Source organism: Epargyreus clarus, unplaced genomic scaffold, assembly GCF_041222505.1.
Source record: "Epargyreus clarus isolate Ecla_fem2 unplaced genomic scaffold, WU_Ecla_fem_2.2 ptg000021l, whole genome shotgun sequence".
Classification (NCBI taxonomy): Eukaryota; Metazoa; Arthropoda; class Insecta; order Lepidoptera; family Hesperiidae; genus Epargyreus; species Epargyreus clarus.
Genome location: NW_027332228.1, coordinates 1,663,706 through 1,683,569, shown reverse-complemented (window position 1 = coordinate 1,683,569; position 19,864 = coordinate 1,663,706). Strand labels below are relative to the sequence as shown.

At 33.0% G+C, this 19,864-nt stretch overlaps 1 protein-coding gene across 2 annotated transcripts in view; it reads left to right on the top strand.

Annotated features, from left to right (window-relative positions):
• Grip (Glutamate receptor interacting protein) overlaps positions 1–19,864 on the top strand; it is a 355,140-nt gene that overhangs the window by 41,513 nt on the left and 293,763 nt on the right. The window contains exon 2 of one of the 2 annotated variants that reach the window (XM_073084278.1): positions 16,758–16,775. The exons of the other annotated variant lie outside the window; for it this stretch is intronic. The gene's annotated coding sequence lies outside the window, so the exon portion shown is untranslated. The remainder of the gene's footprint in view (positions 1–16,757; positions 16,776–19,864) is intronic. 2 annotated transcript variants of the gene reach the window in all.

Below are 19,864 nucleotides of genomic sequence, written 5' to 3'. Positions count from 1 at the left end.
CAGTTATTGAACAGGTTGTTGAGCATTCCGAAATGGACTAATAAGATAAACGTCGTTATTCTGATGCGTAACTTTATCGAATCAATAGTTGTTGGAGATTTAACTATTGGACTTAGAATCCAGACATAAGTAAAGTGGGCAGCTAGATGTTGTCATTACTGTAGGTGTAGGAAACTTTTTTTAGTTTGATTTTTATTTATCTGTAGTTAAGATGGATTAGTGCAGATGCCTCGAGCAGTGTAATGTTCGCGGGTGTCTCTTGGTGATGCATATGGTTGGGTGTATGTATGTATGTATGTTGGGTGGATGTATTACATTGAGTGAATATTGCATTTTTAGAGTAAATTTGAGTTGAGCACTGGCCGAATGTTATCGTAAACAAGGTATAAAAACTGCGGTGATACATGACTAGAGTGATCCTATATGAACATCACCTAGTTTAAACCGTGTGTTTTATTATTTAACAATGGTCTAATGCATTCGCTTCAATACCTGTCGCGCATATGACATTTATGTAAAGAGTCCTTATGAACTATGCCTGCAACAGAAATCCGTGGTGAACACTGTTGGGGCAGATTTATAACCTAGGTAATACACAACTAGTGTGATTCTATATGAACATCACCTAGTTTAAGCCTTGGTTCGGATCAACAGTTCGGGCTTTTTACATGCGAGTCGGTATTGCAAGAAAATGCGTAGAGTTTAAGCCATGTTTTTGATAAACAGTTCGGGCCTCTTACGTGCGAGTCGGTATTACAAGAAAATGTGTAACTCTTCTGGACTTAGGCATTAAACAACTGGTTTTCTTTTGCAGCTCTTGCATCAGACCATACACGATCGAGGACGAACGTGTGAGCAGGACGGCCGAATGTTATCGTCGTTAATAAGAAGCTTGGATATTAACGATGACGCATTTGATACTACAGTTTAAAAACAGATGCGGGTAGGTGAAGTGGGGACGACACCTTAAAGGCGCTCGAATTAACAGAGAGCGACATTCTGGTCGGAGACTTCAGCAAGAGCAGTCGAATAACGGAGATACTTGTGTAGTTATAATACTTCTAATCACTAGTGTGAACTTACTTACGTATAATTGTTATATCGTTACTCTGTACCGTTTATGTGACTATATTATTACATGACTTCAAGACCTACAAGATGAGTTTGATTTCACTAGTAATTCAATGAAATGTTAATACCCTCTGAAAATGATATACTTAAATTTTGTGAACAAACTTTACTCTTATCAAATTACTTGTTAACATTGTAAACTGAGGTGTTTACTTCAAAATAAGTGCATTTTCTGTGAAGAAGTGTCTAAAAGTAATTTTGCAAGGCAGTTCTTGTGGTAAATCTGTCCATTTGGTTAAATTCTGTGGTGTAAAAAGTAAATCCTAATTGTTCTAAAGTTACACCTACTTTGAAATATATAGAAATACACGTACTTATGAAAATATTTTAAGGATCTTTAATCTTAAATGTCAGGCTTTATAGATATGGGAACCTAATGGTTGTTAATATAGGCTAATGTACGCCAGAAATTGCATACAGGTTAGATTTGAATTTATTTTTGATAACTTTTAATGTTTCAAACGGGGTTTACGTATATGCGTTTGTTTTTATTGTATGGAAGGGACTATGCGGTAGCAACAAACGCAGTTACAGAGTACAGTATACCTACTTGATATAAGTGACACGTTTATTAAGTTGCAAAATTTTGATTATTCATAATTGTACAGAAATGTATAATATCTACGTGGTACATATTTAACTGCCTGCAAAAAAGTATCACGACCACGGTATTGAGTGGCTGAGTGTACCCAGGAGGGAAATGGTAAATGAGTTTAAGGTTTATTGTTTTTTTTTTTTTTTTTTTTTGGATATTAATTGACTATATTTAAAAATAAACTTGCATTCACATCTACATTGTTCACATTTTCATTTTATAAATCAATGAAAGTTTCCTTTTGATTTCATATACTTGATACGTAATTGTTATGAAAGAAGCATACGTACGTTGCCAAATTTAGATTTCCATCAATTCTAGGCGAATTCACGCAGTACTGTGTACTACTGTGTTTTGACTCCCATAAAGTATAAATGCACATTAGTTAATGATCTATAAGAAAACTGAGAAACTTATGCGCAGCGGTCTTTGGAATATTATATATAAAAATATCTCTCTTATCTCCCATTCTACTTCAGACTGACTCACTTATACATAATATTAAATGTCTGTTTTAAATTTAGTATGCAACGTTTCGTTTTGTATTAATATTTCTTTACATCTCGTAATTTTAAATCTTTAAATTTCAATTTGAATTTGACACATTACACGTCCTTTTGGTTTGAAAATTGGGCACTATCAAATACTGGTAAATGAAGTTTGTACCTTAAACGTTGAGACGCTTAGACTATCGATATTATTAATTATGTGAGCCATTTACGAAATGATAAACGGGATCCACTTTGTATGGGATTGAGAATAAATTATTTTAAGTAAAATAATAATAATAAATTGATGCTTTTATAACTTGAGCTTAGTTCTATTTACAAGTTACAGCAATTAAGTTATTATACGTATTAAGTGAGAAACGGTCACTGAAGCCTACATAAATTTAGATACCTGGTCTCTTGTATACCATATTTAAAATGAGTTTTGCCTGCGACTTTGTTCATGTGGAGTCAGAATATAATTTGAATTGCATTTTTAAAACGAGTCTTGCCTGCGACTTTGTTCATGTGGATTCAAAATATAATTTGAATTGCATTTTTAAAACGAGTCTTGCCTGCGACTTTGTTCATGTGGATTCAAAATATAATTTGAATTATACAATGCCCTCTGTCAAGATCACGGAGTACGTTAGTAATTTGGAATTGTCCATTACCTGGTCATGTAATGTTTTTTAAAAAAAATGTATACTTTTGACATCGACTTCGTAGTTTTGGTTTTAATGCATTTTCAAATATACAAACCGACAGACAATTTTTCTTTTTCAAATATATTCGATGTAAACACGTGAAGATTTCATTCTTATTATATGTATATCATAGCCAAATGAATAATAATGTAATCAAATAAAAGCATAGGTACATTTCGATGGGATTTTCTTATACAATAATTTACTTTTCATATAAATTTCATACGGTTCACAATTGCGTCATGTCTAGGTTTTCTCTATAGAAACATCGAGCATCTCCTTGAGAGTGTTGGTTGTAAATGATACATATTATATTAATATAATCTATATAGATATTACGCACTAATATAATTTTTATTACAAACTATATAAAAGTCAGGTGAAGCCGAGGCGTTTGAAATATATATAATAAATATGAATTGTTCGGTAATAAGGTGTATCATAAGATAGTTTGACTAACTGTTTGTTTGGCTGGCTGGTATAAAATCATGATCAACTTTAATAGACCTTTTTCAGGTCATAGAAATTTTAGGTTGTGATTGATAAGGAGCCACATGTTATGTAAAACAGTTATAGTTTTAAATCTGACGATCGTGATGAGACAAAATTAGAATCGGACAAGATTATTAAAATCATGTCATGTCATAGGTATTTCAAAATTTTTAAATAAATCTGACCGTTCAAAGTAGGTAAAAATCGAATTCAAATATTCCGTTACATACATACAGGTCAAGTTAATAAAAGCGTGGCAAAAATAAAAGCGTGTTTAAAAAAAATCTTTTATCAGTTGTAGACACAAATAAGTATAGTTAAATAATGGCCGGTTTCTGAAGTCATTTTTCTTGGTAGGTAGTTTACGAGTGTGTATTCAATAACACTATCCGTTTGATAACTACCTACGAAAAAAAAAATCCGCTTCCGAGGAACTCAATGTAAGACAAGGTCTGTTTAAACTCCGTTTAGATTAACGGACCATTTTAATGTGTTTATTCTTTCCATAACATTATTTGATTTTTTTTTAAAAAAACGACGTTTGCGTAAAGTCTAGCAAATCTTCCTTAGTATAATGCATAACTTTTACAGTAAAATAGCCCAAACTATAACTTCCTTATGGGAATCTTAATTTAAAACTTTTGGTGAAATAAAAAAAAAAAAGTTAAGTAGTTAAGCCATACACAATTGACAAGTATGTCGCTGACGTGAACGCATGGGTCCTTTGCTTTGTTAATTAAATTTTGAAATTCATGTAATAGTATGTATTATTATAACTGAATATAAATTCAATTTAATGTAATGAAATTTCTTTCTGACTTTCAAAAGTGGGTTATGTGGCCCTACTTTGAAAGAAATAATTTGAATTTGTGATAAATAACGTAAAAAAATTGGGTTCATACAACTTATACGTGTTATATTGTGTGAAATTCATGGTTAGTTTACCATTATTTAGTCTTTAACTTTGATATCATTCATTTCAAATATTCACGATATATTATTATTTTGATACTGCTTCATCAGTTGATAAAAGACGTACATTGGAAAGGCAACTATTTGTATAAAATAACATTGTAATAATTAAAAGAAGTACTAAGTAGTAATAAAATAATTTTATAATAGTATTTTGAGTCGCACAGATTCATTTAGTGGCCAACTATAGATCTATCTATCTATCAGTATAACAGTTATTGAACAGGTTGTTGAGCATTCCGAAATGGACTAATAAGATAAACGTCGTTATTCTGATGCGTAACTTTATCGAATCAATAGTTGTTGGAGATTTAACTATTGGACTTAGAATCCAGACATAAGTAAAGTGGGCAGCTAGATGTTGTCATTACTGTAGGTGTAGGAAACTTTTTTTAGTTTGATTTTTATTTATCTGTAGTTAAGATGGATTAGTGCAGATGCCTCGAGCAGTGTAATGTTCGCGGGTGTCTCTTGGTGATGCATATGGTTGGGTGTATGTATGTATGTATGTTGGGTGGATGTATTACATTGAGTGAATATTGCATTTTTAGAGTAAATTTGAGTTGAGCACTGGCCGAATGTTATCGTAAACAAGGTATAAAAACTGCGGTGATACATGACTAGAGTGATCCTATATGAACATCACCTAGTTTAAACCGTGTGTTTTATTATTTAACAATGGTCTAATGCATTCGCTTCAATACCTGTCGCGCATATGACATTTATGTAAAGAGTCCTTATGAACTATGCCTGCAACAGAAATCCGTGGTGAACACTGTTGGGGCAGATTTATAACCTAGGTAATACACAACTAGTGTGATTCTATATGAACATCACCTAGTTTAAGCCTTGGTTCGGATCAACAGTTCGGGCTTTTTACATGCGAGTCGGTATTGCAAGAAAATGCGTAGAGTTTAAGCCATGTTTTTGATAAACAGTTCGGGCCTCTTACGTGCGAGTCGGTATTACAAGAAAATGTGTAACTCTTCTGGACTTAGGCATTAAACAACTGGTTTTCTTTTGCAGCTCTTGCATCAGACCATACACGATCGAGGACGAACGTGTGAGCAGGACGGCCGAATGTTATCGTCGTTAATAAGAAGCTTGGATATTAACGATGACGCATTTGATACTACAGTTTAAAAACAGATGCGGGTAGGTGAAGTGGGGACGACACCTTAAAGGCGCTCGAATTAACAGAGAGCGACATTCTGGTCGGAGACTTCAGCAAGAGCAGTCGAATAACGGAGATACTTGTGTAGTTATAATACTTCTAATCACTAGTGTGAACTTACTTACGTATAATTGTTATATCGTTACTCTGTACCGTTTATGTGACTATATTATTACATGACTTCAAGACCTACAAGATGAGTTTGATTTCACTAGTAATTCAATGAAATGTTAATACCCTCTGAAAATGATATACTTAAATTTTGTGAACAAACTTTACTCTTATCAAATTACTTGTTAACATTGTAAACTGAGGTGTTTACTTCAAAATAAGTGCATTTTCTGTGAAGAAGTGTCTAAAAGTAATTTTGCAAGGCAGTTCTTGTGGTAAATCTGTCCATTTGGTTAAATTCTGTGGTGTAAAAAGTAAATCCTAATTGTTCTAAAGTTACACCTACTTTGAAATATATAGAAATACACGTACTTATGAAAATATTTTAAGGATCTTTAATCTTAAATGTCAGGCTTTATAGATATGGGAACCTAATGGTTGTTAATATAGGCTAATGTACGCCAGAAATTGCATACAGGTTAGATTTGAATTTATTTTTGATAACTTTTAATGTTTCAAACGGGGTTTACGTATATGCGTTTGTTTTTATTGTATGGAAGGGACTATGCGGTAGCAACAAACGCAGTTACAGAGTACAGTATACCTACTTGATATAAGTGACACGTTTATTAAGTTGCAAAATTTTGATTATTCATAATTGTACAGAAATGTATAATATCTACGTGGTACATATTTAACTGCCTGCAAAAAAGTATCACGACCACGGTATTGAGTGGCTGAGTGTACCCAGGAGGGAAATGGTAAATGAGTTTAAGGTTTATTGTTTTTTTTTTTTTTTTGGATATTAATTGACTATATTTAAAAATAAACTTGCATTCACATCTACATTGTTCACATTTTCATTTTATAAATCAATGAAAGTTTCCTTTTGATTTCATATACTTGATACGTAATTGTTATGAAAGAAGCATACGTACGTTGCCAAATTTAGATTTCCATCAATTCTAGGCGAATTCACGCAGTACTGTGTACTACTGTGTTTTGACTCCCATAAAGTATAAATGCACATTAGTTAATGATCTATAAGAAAACTGAGAAACTTATGCGCAGCGGTCTTTGGAATATTATATATAAAAATATCTCTCTTATCTCCCATTCTACTTCAGACTGACTCACTTATACATAATATTAAATGTCTGTTTTAAATTTAGTATGCAACGTTTCGTTTTGTATTAATATTTCTTTACATCTCGTAATTTTAAATCTTTAAATTTCAATTTGAATTTGACACATTACACGTCCTTTTGGTTTGAAAATTGGGCACTATCAAATACTGGTAAATGAAGTTTGTACCTTAAACGTTGAGACGCTTAGACTATCGATATTATTAATTATGTGAGCCATTTACGAAATGATAAACGGGATCCACTTTGTATGGGATTGAGAATAAATTATTTTAAGTAAAATAATAATAATAATAATAATAAATTGATGCTTTTATAACTTGAGCTTAGTTCTATTTACAAGTTACAGCAATTAAGTTATTATACGTATTAAGTGAGAAACGGTCACTGAAGCCTACATAAATTTAGATAGTCTCTTGTATACCATATTTAAAATGAGTCTTGCCTGCGACTTTGTTCATGTGGAGTCAGAATATAATTTGAATTGCATTTTTAAAACGAGTCTTGCCTGCGACTTTGTTCATGTGGATTCAAAATATAATTTGAATTGCATTTTTAAAACGAGTCTTGCCTGCGACTTTGTTCATGTGGATTCAAAATATAATTTGAATTATACAATGCCCTCTGTCAAGATCACGGAGTACGTTAGTAATTTGGAATTGTCCATTACCTGGTCATGTAATGTTTTTTTAAAAAAAAATGTATACTTTTGACATCGACTTCGTAGTTTTGGTTTTAATGCATTTTCAAATATACAAACCGACAGACAATTTTTCTTTTTCAAATATATTCGATGTAAACACGTGAAGATTTCATTCTTATTATATGTATATCATAGCCAAATGAATAATAATGTAATCAAATAAAAGCATAGGTACATTTCGATGGGATTTTCTTATACAATAATTTACTTTTCATATAAATTTCATACGGTTCACAATTGCGTCATGTCTAGGTTTTCTCTATAGAAACATCGAGCATCTCCTTGAGAGTGTTGGTTGTAAATGATACATATTATATTAATATAATCTATATAGATATTACGCACTAATATAATTTTTATTACAAACTATATAAAAGTCAGGTGAAGCCGAGGCGTTTGAAATATATATAATAAATATGAATTGTTCGGTAATAAGGTGTATCATAAGATAGTTTGACTAACTGTTTGTTTGGCTGGCTGGTATAAAATCATGATCAACTTTAATAGACCTTTTTCAGGTCATAGAAATTTTAGGTTGTGATTGATAAGGAGCCACATGTTATGTAAAACAGTTATAGTTTTAAATCTGACGATCGTGATGAGACAAAATTAGAATCGGACAAGATTATTAAAATCATGTCATGTCATAGGTATTTCAAAATTTTTAAATAAATCTGACCGTTCAAAGTAGGTAAAAATCGAATTCAAATATTCCGTTACATACATACAGGTCAAGTTAATAAAAGCGTGGCAAAAATAAAAGCGTGTTTAAAAAAAATCTTTTATCAGTTGTAGACACAAATAAGTATAGTTAAATAATGGCCGGTTTCTGAAGTCATTTTTCTTGGTAGGTAGTTTACGAGTGTGTATTCAATAACACTATCCGTTTGATAACTACCTACGGAAAAAAAAATCCGCTTCCGAGGAACTCAATGTAAGACAAGGTCTGTTTAAACTCCGTTTAGATTAACGGACCATTTTAATGTGTTTATTCTTTCCATAACATTATTTGATTTTTTTTTAAAAACGACGTTTGCGTAAAGTCTAGCAAATCTTCCTTAGTATAATGCATAACTTTTACAGTAAAATAGCCCAAACTATAACTTCCTTATGGGAATCTTAATTTAAAACTTTTGGTGAAATAAAAAAAAAAAAAAAAGTTAAGTAGTTAAGCCATACACAATTGACAAGTATGTCGCTGACGTGAACGCATGGGTCCTTTGCTTTGTTAATTAAATTTTGAAATTCATGTAATAGTATGTATTATTATAACTGAATATAAATTCAATTTAATGTAATGAAATTTCTTTCTGACTTTCAAAAGTGGGTTATGTGGCCCTACTTTGAAAGAAATAATTTGAATTTGTGATAAATAACGTAAAAAAATTGGGTTCATACAACTTATACGTGTTATATTGTGTGAAATTCATGGTTAGTTTACCATTATTTAGTCTTTAACTTTGATATCATTCATTTCAAATATTCACGATATATTATTATTTTGATACTGCTTCATCAGTTGATAAAAGACGTACATTGGAAAGGCAACTATTTGTATAAAATAACATTGTAATAATTAAAAGAAGTACTAAGTAGTAATAAAATAATTTTATAATAGTATTTTGAGTCGCACAGATTCATTTAGTGGCCAACTATAGATCTATCTATCTATCAGTATAACAGTTATTGAACAGGTTGTTGAGCATTCCGAAATGGACTAATAAGATAAACGTCGTTATTCTGATGCGTAACTTTATCGAATCAATAGTTGTTGGAGATTTAACTATTGGACTTAGAATCCAGACATAAGTAAAGTGGGCAGCTAGATGTTGTCATTACTGTAGGTGTAGGAAATTTTTTTTAGTTTGATTTTTATTTATCTGTAGTTAAGATGGATTAGTGCAGATGCCTCGAGCAGTGTAATGTTCGCGGGTGTCTCTTGGTGATGCATATGGTTGGGTGTATGTATGTATGTATGTTGGGTGGATGTATTACATTGAGTGAATATTGCATTTTTAGAGTAAATTTGAGTTGAGCACTGGCCGAATGTTATCGTAAACAAGGTATAAAAACTGCGGTGATACATGACTAGAGTGATCCTATATGAACATCACCTAGTTTAAACCGTGTGTTTTATTATTTAACAATGGTCTAATGCATTCGCTTCAATACCTGTCGCGCATATGACATTTATGTAAAGAGTCCTTATGAACTATGCCTGCAACAGAAATCCGTGGTGAACACTGTTGGGGCAGATTTATAACCTAGGTAATACACAACTAGTGTGATTCTATATGAACATCACCTAGTTTAAGCCTTGGTTCGGATCAACAGTTCGGGCTTTTTACATGCGAGTCGGTATTGCAAGAAAATGCGTAGAGTTTAAGCCATGTTTTTGATAAACAGTTCGGGCCTCTTACGTGCGAGTCGGTATTACAAGAAAATGTGTAACTCTTCTGGACTTAGGCATTAAACAACTGGTTTTCTTTTGCAGCTCTTGCATCAGACCATACACGATCGAGGACGAACGTGTGAGCAGGACGGCCGAATGTTATCGTCGTTAATAAGAAGCTTGGATATTAACGATATCACATTTTTATAACGTTACATTAAAGTAATAAGTGACTCATTTGATACTACAGTTTAAAAACAGATGCGGGTAGGTGAAGTGGGGACGACACCTTGGCGGCGCTCGAATTAACAGAGAGCGACATTCTGGTCGGAGACTTCAGCAAGAGCAGTCGAATAACGGAGATACTTGTGTAGTTATAATACTTCTAATCACTAGTGTGAACTTACTTACGTATAATTGTTATATCGTTACTCTGTACCGTTTATGTGACTATATTATTACATGACTTCAAGACCTACAAGATGAGTTTGATTTCAGTACTGATTTTAATATTATCGTCACAGCGATATCCTGATGTAGTGCATAACATAATGGAATAAGAAAAGGAGTAGCAAATGGTATGATATTCTTAAATGCATATATAGGGAATACAATTTATCCGAAATATTCATATTATAAGGGGGTCTTCGTAAAACTGATCATACCAAAACTAAAACTCCAATAAAGGTACATTGCACGACTTTCTACAAGGTTCTTTAGTTTGGATTTCAATTATTTTATTCCATTACCTACTTCTATTCATGAGTATAGTAAGCGCTGTCCTGAAATTTACCTATTGGTTATGAGATACTTATCTTATTCCATGTTTATTTCGAATGATATATCAATAATATATTATCATTTCTTGCTACTCAATTATCCTGCTCTATTGCGCATCGGTAGAGGGTTACTGGCCAACTCATATCGGATGTTTTTAGACCGCCCATAATGCTTCGACGACGTTTTATGACTGTCCTTCTATGATAAACCGGGACCAACGGATTAACGTGCTCTCCGAAGTAAGGAACGCATGAAAATTTCACACTAGCTGTCATCTATGCAACAACCGACCGCATTCATAACTTTGAAGATTTGTTGAGATCCTCACAAGCCGCGGGGTTATGCACTCATCAATTGGTTATTGCTGGTTTATTTTAATTATACAGTTGCTGAATGTGCATTGTGGTTTAAAGATTTACCAGTCTTACTATACTATAAGGACCATTAGATAATTCTCACGTAATACATGTATTCATATCTCATATATAATTTGCATTACCTTATTCCTCTGATTTGAATATGTAAAGGTAGCCAAACGTTAAACTTTACTCCAGAATTTTGAGGCATATTTTTCAACTTTATTTGCGATGCTCTTATTGAATTATGGTCTTAATGTTTTCAAAATTTGATGGATCTTCACTTACGTAACTTGAAACGTTTGTACTTTTTCATACTATTGACTTGGAAGCATTTTGGAGAAAGATATTGAGTCATAATGTTTCTACTTTATAAGTTAACTTTAACTGAGATTTTAGACTACGCCATATTTAACTCCAACTTTAGTCCTAACTTCTCCACACTTACATTGAATTATTGCCATATTTCTGCGCAGTAAATTATTGTTTTTATCGGTGATATAAATTGTTGGATTTTAACTTCGTAGCTTGGCGTTTCAGCAAATTAAGAAAGCCATTCTAGAGAAACTGCTGCTTTAGTATATTTCAGTAAAAGCATTAGTATACGTACTTTTGCACACTATATACGTTAATGTTTGTAAAACTTTCTCCTTATAAATGTCATTGTGGTCACAGGTTTTCCTTCCCTCGTACCCTAGTACAGACAGTTCAGTCCCTTTTTCTGTTTCCTCTCAGTTCCGTCACCCTCTCTCCCTCGATATATCTTTCAATAATTTTACTTGACTGTAGTATTTTAAAAAATACTTTTAATACACATTCATGAGCCAGTTTCTGGCAATTCCTTGAAAGTTAAAAGTTTTACTTTTGACTTCTGTCTGCAACTTCACCCGAAGACTCACAGAACACTTGAATTCTCCGTAAATTAATGCCTCATCTCATATTCTTTCGCAATAAAACTACTATCCGAAATTTTCAACTTGAATGCTTTTATTACTTTAACAAAACCTTTGGAGATGTGGGACTTGATTTAATGTTTGTACAATTTTTCTAAGTTATATAAAGATTAAAGGGCAGAGTTTTAACATGATCGAGGTTAGGCATTGGTATGAGTAGCATCTTTAGGGAGTATATTCTGTGCTAATAAACGAAACCTTCTAGAGAAAATTATAAAATTTATCAAGTAACCAACGGAAGTCATGTTTATATTGTGTTAAAAAAACGAAACCACAAACTGTTACCCAAATACAATATAGGCTTTATATAAAAAATAACAAGAAATTATGTTAAAATTAACTTCATCCGCAAAATCCGTCCATATGTAAAGTTATCTCATCCATACCATAACGAACCTAGTTAAACAAATTCGAATAACTTTAATAAAATAAACTCTATTCGAGTTGAAATGTGTAGCTACCCCAGACGTTTATTCAAATAATAAATGAGTAGACATGTAAATTGGATCGCGAAGAGGTCAATCTCTTGGGAGGTCTCCGCGAAATTATACGAAATAGATTATAAGGCACTTTCAACCTTTGGCCGGTTTTATGATTTATTCATGCGCTCATATTCTTTGATATGATAGATGGGAATAGCTCTTATGTTGAAACGGTTAGAATAGGAGTTTTGAAATCGCCAAAGGCAAAGGCAGTTGAATTCCGTTGCTGTAAGTATGTTCAATTCGATCTTGTTCTATACTGTAATTTCTAACCGACTTCCAAAACGGAAGGTAATCCGTTCGTTATGTATTTTTAAGTTGTTTCTTATTTCAACTTTCATGAAGTTGGTAATTCTTTAGCTTTAAATTTCATACAAGTTTCCATTACAATAAAATAACTTATTATCTTTGTATAAAATCATTTTACCCATTCCTAACCGAACATTTTTGAAAGCTTTATCTTTTAAATAATTCGTCTTCGATTTGGCAAGTAAGCCAAACGTTAAACTTTATACTCCCACAAGTTTCAACTTCGGCAACTTCAACTTCAGACCAACAACTTCACTCGCGAAACTTTCCCAACACTTGCATTCTCCGTGAATTATTGCCTCATATTCGTTCGCAATAAAACTACTATCCGAATTGTTCAGCACGAATGCATTTATTGCCACTGTAAAGTGTTTGAAACTATCCATAGCTCTAGAAATTTGGGAATCTCTGCATTTGCAGTAGGTACGATGGTTGGAAATAACAAAGAAATGATTAGGATTTTAGTGTATTTAATCTCAAACTTATAAAAACTTCTGGGTACCATATAACATTTTACGAAATATATTTTAGTTTTTTTTTTGTTCAATACGCCTGCCCTACAATACTAATGAATAGTTTAGCTTTAGATTCAAGACACGCTAATGACACCAAAGGCGCATATCTAATTGTTTTAAAGGTTCGCCCTCCAAGTTGTAATAATCTACATATATTTAACAGAATACTCCATAAAGTTGTTATAGGTACAAGCTCTATCTGTCCCTGTAGTTCCGGGACCAGAATAGGGCTATGGTATCCTCTGCCTGTCGTAAGAGGCGACTAAAAGGGGCTTCCAGGGTTGCGGGCGGCAAGAGTGGGAGCTCAAACCGCCCGGCCATCAACCCCGGGAAGGACGGCGGTATGTGTGGTCGCATACCGTCGTGTACAATAGACGGTGTGGCGAGCGGCATGCTCACCTGGAGGGAGCCCGACGGGGCGACGCACTAAGAGGACTCCGGTTGCGTTCCTCTGGAGATCCCGGAGTCCTTTACGCAGCGCCGAAGACGGCACCAGGGGGGGGGGGGGTTCGTGGGGGTTTAAAAATAAAAGGTACAAGCTCTATCTTTCCATACTGAAAACTTTTCCATACTGAAAAGGAATCCGTTACCGTTATAAAAGTACTCGTATAAAACTCAATGAAATTATTAAATTTATCGCTGCCCACAATCAAACTAAGTTATAATTAGCAAAATACATGTGTAATTAATATAATCGACGATATTTAATTCATAAATCACGGTAATGGACATCTCACTGATAATATTAATGAGTTAAATAATTAATCAAATATTTAGCAATTAGTTGATTAAATGTTGGTGGTACCATATTATAATTATTTGAAATTGATCTGATATTATTTTTTATTTATGAGAAATGTCTATCCAGATCCTAAAGAATAATAGTATGACATATTCTCTACTTTTAGTCATATTATCGTTTTCAAAGCATATAAGTTGTCTAATATATATTTTTTCAAAATATCACACTCTATATTAGTGATATCTTACTCCCTATTACGCTTTACGATCACATTTCACTTTAGCCCGTCTTATATTAGCATACTAAACGTTCATAGCTTCATAAAAATAACGTATTGCAACAATAAAGATACATTTACCATAAATCCGAGAACTATCGGCAATTGATTCAAGAACATTAAAATAACGACTCTTAAATATAATAAAAGTTTATTTGCCGTTCCAATGGCAATAAATAATAAAAGCACATAAACAACGCCATAGCTCCACACTGTGATATTGACAATAAAAATTCCTTTCTAACCTCAGAAGGAATTCAGGACGCGGGACATGAGAATTTCCAAGACGTGGTATAGAATTGAGTAACAGTAGGTGTGTTGAAAATATTTAATGTATGGGGGTTTATTGAAGGGAAATCAAAAATATATTTCAAGTGTGATAAAATCGTTGTACAATTTAATCATGAATTTGATGAGGAACCCTCTGAGGCCTCAGATAATAATATCACATATGTACAAAATAGTAAATCACACCATTAAGAAAGGAATGACACTTTTCAGAAGTAGGTTTTGGGCGTCTATGTAACTAAACGCTAGGAAAAATTATTAAGCCGTGATTAAGTAACATAAAGTACTTAAAAATAATAATTTGCTTGACATACATTCACATAGGCCAGTTATTACTAAACCACTTAGTTAAACCAACTGAACCAAACTGATGATATCATTTCCTTATTCTCTTAGATTGAGTGCTTATTAGTGTCAGTCATCGTTCATCAATCAAATGAAGCTTGTATTGTTTATGTTAATATCTGCCTAACTGATATTTCACCAATCTTCAAACAAATCATTTTGAAACAACGACTAATCAATTGCTTAAAGGGAATATTTACAACACCGACACTAAAACTACTCATATTTATAAAAAGAAGAAAAAAGTTCCTTAAATTATTCGCAACACTATCCAACTTATCACTATAACGCTCTCAAAAAGAAAATAGTGCGGCACTTAATCTACTCTATTTGGGGGATCGGAGAGAAATGCCACCGGATGTACCAAATGAGATGGTGTGGAAACAATTTGTTATATCATGGTCAAGCATCAAATAAAAAACAAAAGGAGGGAGATAAAACGCAAGATATAGCGGGAGTGTCTGAAAAAGTCTTGAAGAATGCAGAGGTCACAGTGACTAGACGATTTCGGAGCCAAAAAAATGGTTCCCCTAATAGCGTGGGACTTTCGTAGATTATACTATTTGTAATGTTCGCGAGAGAACGTAGATGCTTTAAGTAGATGTTCCATAGCTTAAGAGGAACGAGTAGAAAGTTAACCCACATAATATTTTGCAAACATAAGCACATCAACTTTATTAGCGTAATTGCGGTAACAAAAGTGTTTATCTAGCGAGTACCAAAGCGAGACAGAAAGAGATTTGTTTGCGGTAAAACTAGTCTAAGATTTAGCACATCCATAACCTTATCAGCTTTGTCAGAACATATTTTAGGTAAATATGAATGTAATGTGAGATGGATATTGCGAAGTTGATAAATGAGCTGTCGATCGTTTGTGGTAAATTGAATTTCTTATAACAAATAACGAAAACCTCGTCTTACGTTTTATCTAAAAAATTGTAGATATTTTTCATGGTTGAATACATGTATAAAAAGAGAAACCCTTCCATTATATTTCTAATATTTTATATAAGAATAATTTGATACTTAGTTAAAAAGACGAAATAATTCGAATTAATCGGAATCCGATTTCCATGATTCATTCGAATGTTCGATGTTTTCACTATATTTATTTAAGAAAGAGCAATTTCCTTAACCACTATTATGACAAATATCAATTTTTTTTATTACGATGTATGCTCCAACCATCTATGAGAAAGATAAACAATCCAAACGGAAGAAGTCGTATTGTGTCGCAATATAAATACATTTATCATATTTATTGAAAAAATGGTCCACCATTGAATGCTTCCATGGCTCCGCTACATCCCCTAACTGTTTGCCATAAATAAAATAAACCGTGGCGATAAAATAAAACTTGGTGTTTCCCTTGTGGGGCTATGATTGTTGACAACTTAAGGGATGTCTCACTTTGGTTTTTATGTCTATGTTACTTACGTTTAGCTATTACGGATTTTTTTACTTGAATGCATGCGGGTAGAAGGATGTCTCCGGGTGATGCGGGTATAGGCTGTTGGAATTTTATAAAGTTTTTCTTAGTTGCTTTTTGTAGTAAGTATGTATGTACATACAATTGCGAAATATTTTCTTTATTAACGATAAAAGTCATAAGTTTAGGTTTGGGTAAGACATTAGATTAGAAATCTTTCTAAGTTTTGAGTTCATTTTAAGTTCAAGGTTTCCAAAACATTTGTATACACACAAATTTAGCAATATTTTCAAAATGAAAATGTTTTGACGAAATTACCATTAGGCATGTATAATTTATGTAATAATAAATTATTTTTATTTTTGTTTCAGTTACCTGAGCAGTTTAAAGTAAGTTTTAAGGTCTAATACTATTAATACGTCTTATGATTATATATTAAAAGTTTATATTCATTGTAAAGAGAAAATAGAGATTTATAACACTATTGCCACTTAAAATTTTTGCAAATTCAAATCATAAAATACTAAAATAATTAAACTTAATATCGTTAAAGTAAATTATAATGATTATCAATTTCCATTTAACTGTTGTCACTTTATAATATTAGAAACTATAATTTCTGAATTCAAAACCGTTCATTAAGAAGACAAAAGAGCACGCCCGTTAGATGAAAATCAATTAGGTCATCAGGTCAGGCGTGACCACTCTATATAATTAAAGCATTGTGCTCCACTGGCTGCAGCGAAGCTAAACCTAAAGACAATGACAAAAAAGTAAAGTTTAATATGTTTAAAGTATATTTTACTTTATAATATCATTATCATCATCAAACCATTGCTTTCTCACTGCTGGGCACGGGTCTCTTCTTAGAATGAAAAGATTGAGGCCATAGTCTACAGCGCTGGTCAAGTGCGAATTGGTAGACTTCACATACCTTTGAAAACTTTTTTTTTAAGAAATTTAAGGTTTTCTCACGAGGCCGAGTTTATTAAACACTAGGCTATCACTGCTTATTGCTTATTTTATAATATGCCAATCATCAACGATCCGATGATGTCAAGCAAGCAACAAAATAGACTACATCGACTAGAAGGTATGCACTAACTGCCGACTGTGGGTTTTTGTAATCAATACCAGTTAAAACTTGACTCTTAGATTAAGGTAGAAATCGTCATGTAAGTGTTATAAAACATCTTACTCGTATACCAAAGTTACAACAGTGCTTACATTTCTTTTATAAGGTGGAAAGAAGTAAGTGTAGTGGTTGCGGTGTATTAAATATCGGATGGACTGCAAACGAGCACTTTGCTACGAGTATTTCTACTGCTTAAAAATCATCTAAGAGGTTTATAAGATTATGCAAGTTACTGTAAATATTATGCTATAGTATTATATTATTAACAATATATTCTTTACGTAGAAAGCAGTAAAAGATGAAACGTGAAATGAGATGAAAATTTTCATAGATGCAAGTGTTTCATTTTGTGTAATGAAGTCTTTTATTGTATATCGGCTTGTGTTTTGAGCTTGTTTCTTTTCAAACATATGCATTTTGATACCATTTTATTCTGAAATTGAGGTCAAATAGAGATTCTGTTTAAAATTTGCTTCTTGTTGTGAACTTTACATGAAGATTTTATTATCAGCAGCTATGAGATTTTGTAGGATCTTTAAATTGGTCAAGGTTTAAGTGGCAAATTATGTGAACGGTACGTTCCTTTTTCATCGATGTGGTAAAGGAGACATACTTTTCCGAGGCGTTCCAGATTAGTCCTCTGGGGTAGAGCGGCACCTGTGATCGACATCGGGTAGGAATATCTAATCCTATCTGGGGTTGATTACAGATGTCCATGTGCGGCGGTAGTCTCCTACCATTAGGTGGACTGCATGCTTGCCTTCTATTTAAATATTATAAAAAAATGTATAATATAATTTGAGCCCAAAATAGCTTTCATCAGGGGTGACAACCATAAGCAAATCTTGTACACATTTTATGTTGTTGTTAAGGGTTGTCAAACGTGGGGCGAACGACTTAATTTAGCGGGAAGTGATAGAAAAATAGACGCGGTCCATGTTGAGGGTGGGTTTTAAGGGTCGGATTAAAGTGAATTCAGTTAGGGTGAAGAGTGATATTTGGTTTGTACATAAAAAAGTTTTATAGCCAAAAATATTTGCTTATTTTTATTGCGAATTCAATATTATTATTCTTTGTAAATAAAAAAAACTTTAAGTGTCTATCTGTGGAATTTTAGAAAGTCGTCTTTTGGAGTTCAAGAATTGGGTTTCAAAAACAAAAACCCGATAGTACTTTACTAATAATTAATCGGTAATTTTTCCGAGGAACTGTTGATGAACTGACTATCCTATATCTCCAGTCCTCCATCTCTCCCCTCGCCGAAGGATGAAGTTGGAACTGCATCAACTCGATTCGTGGCTGCCCTCCCCGATTCTTGGTACGAACGTGCATGATAACGTTCACTACTTTTCATCAGGTTTACACATCTCTATCGTTAGGTTTAACTATAAACAGCCTGTTTCATTGGATGAACTTGTAGAAGAAAAATACATTTTTTCAATGTTTCATATAATGTAATGTAATCTGCCACTCTATGACATATCACGGTTAATTACTTTTATTTATAATTACGTAACAAAATAATTACACTTTACGCTACGAGATTGCGCCCTCGCTTGTTATTAATGGGTATTAATTATATTAATTGTGTCGCATCCCACCCAATTACTGTACTTCCGAACGCAATAACAGGGTCTATAATCGCTCGAGAGGAGATGTCAATCTGTGACAGAAATGGTAAACAGGCGACGTAGTTCACACCACATATCTGTTTACTTTCACGCGAATTTCACCCCTGATAATGTGTGATATGGGTGGAAATGGTGTGCATGTAATTGTTTTCGGCGGTTACCCGTGTTGCCGATATTCGTCAAGCATCACTGATACGAATGATTGGATCGGTTGCTCTACGTATTTTGGTAAGGCCATACGTTAATACTTACATGTAACGTTATATCCGTATGGCGATGTATCGAAATTTTACTATCACCTTATTTACGTGATTGTATGTATATATGATTCTTTGGCAAATGCTGGGTTTACGCGGCTTAATAGACTTTACTGAGGTTCTTATATTTATATTATTAACGCCAACCCAGTATCAAAATGGGTATGTTGATACGAGTAATTCGATAAATGAAAATTACTTTTTTTTAAATTGTTTTCAGTTTATCCTTTGACCTCCCTGTTACTTTAAGTGTTCTAAAAAATGACGACACTGTATGCAGTACAGTGTGCAACTTGCACTTGTGTGAGTGACTGAAACCCTTGGTAGACTAATACAGGACAACATTCTCATCTCCCTTTTAAAAATCGTATGCAGAATTCACTACAGTTAAAGAAAACTAACAAACACTAATATTTCAATAACAATGTCATCTCCCAGCTACCAAAATTTGCTTT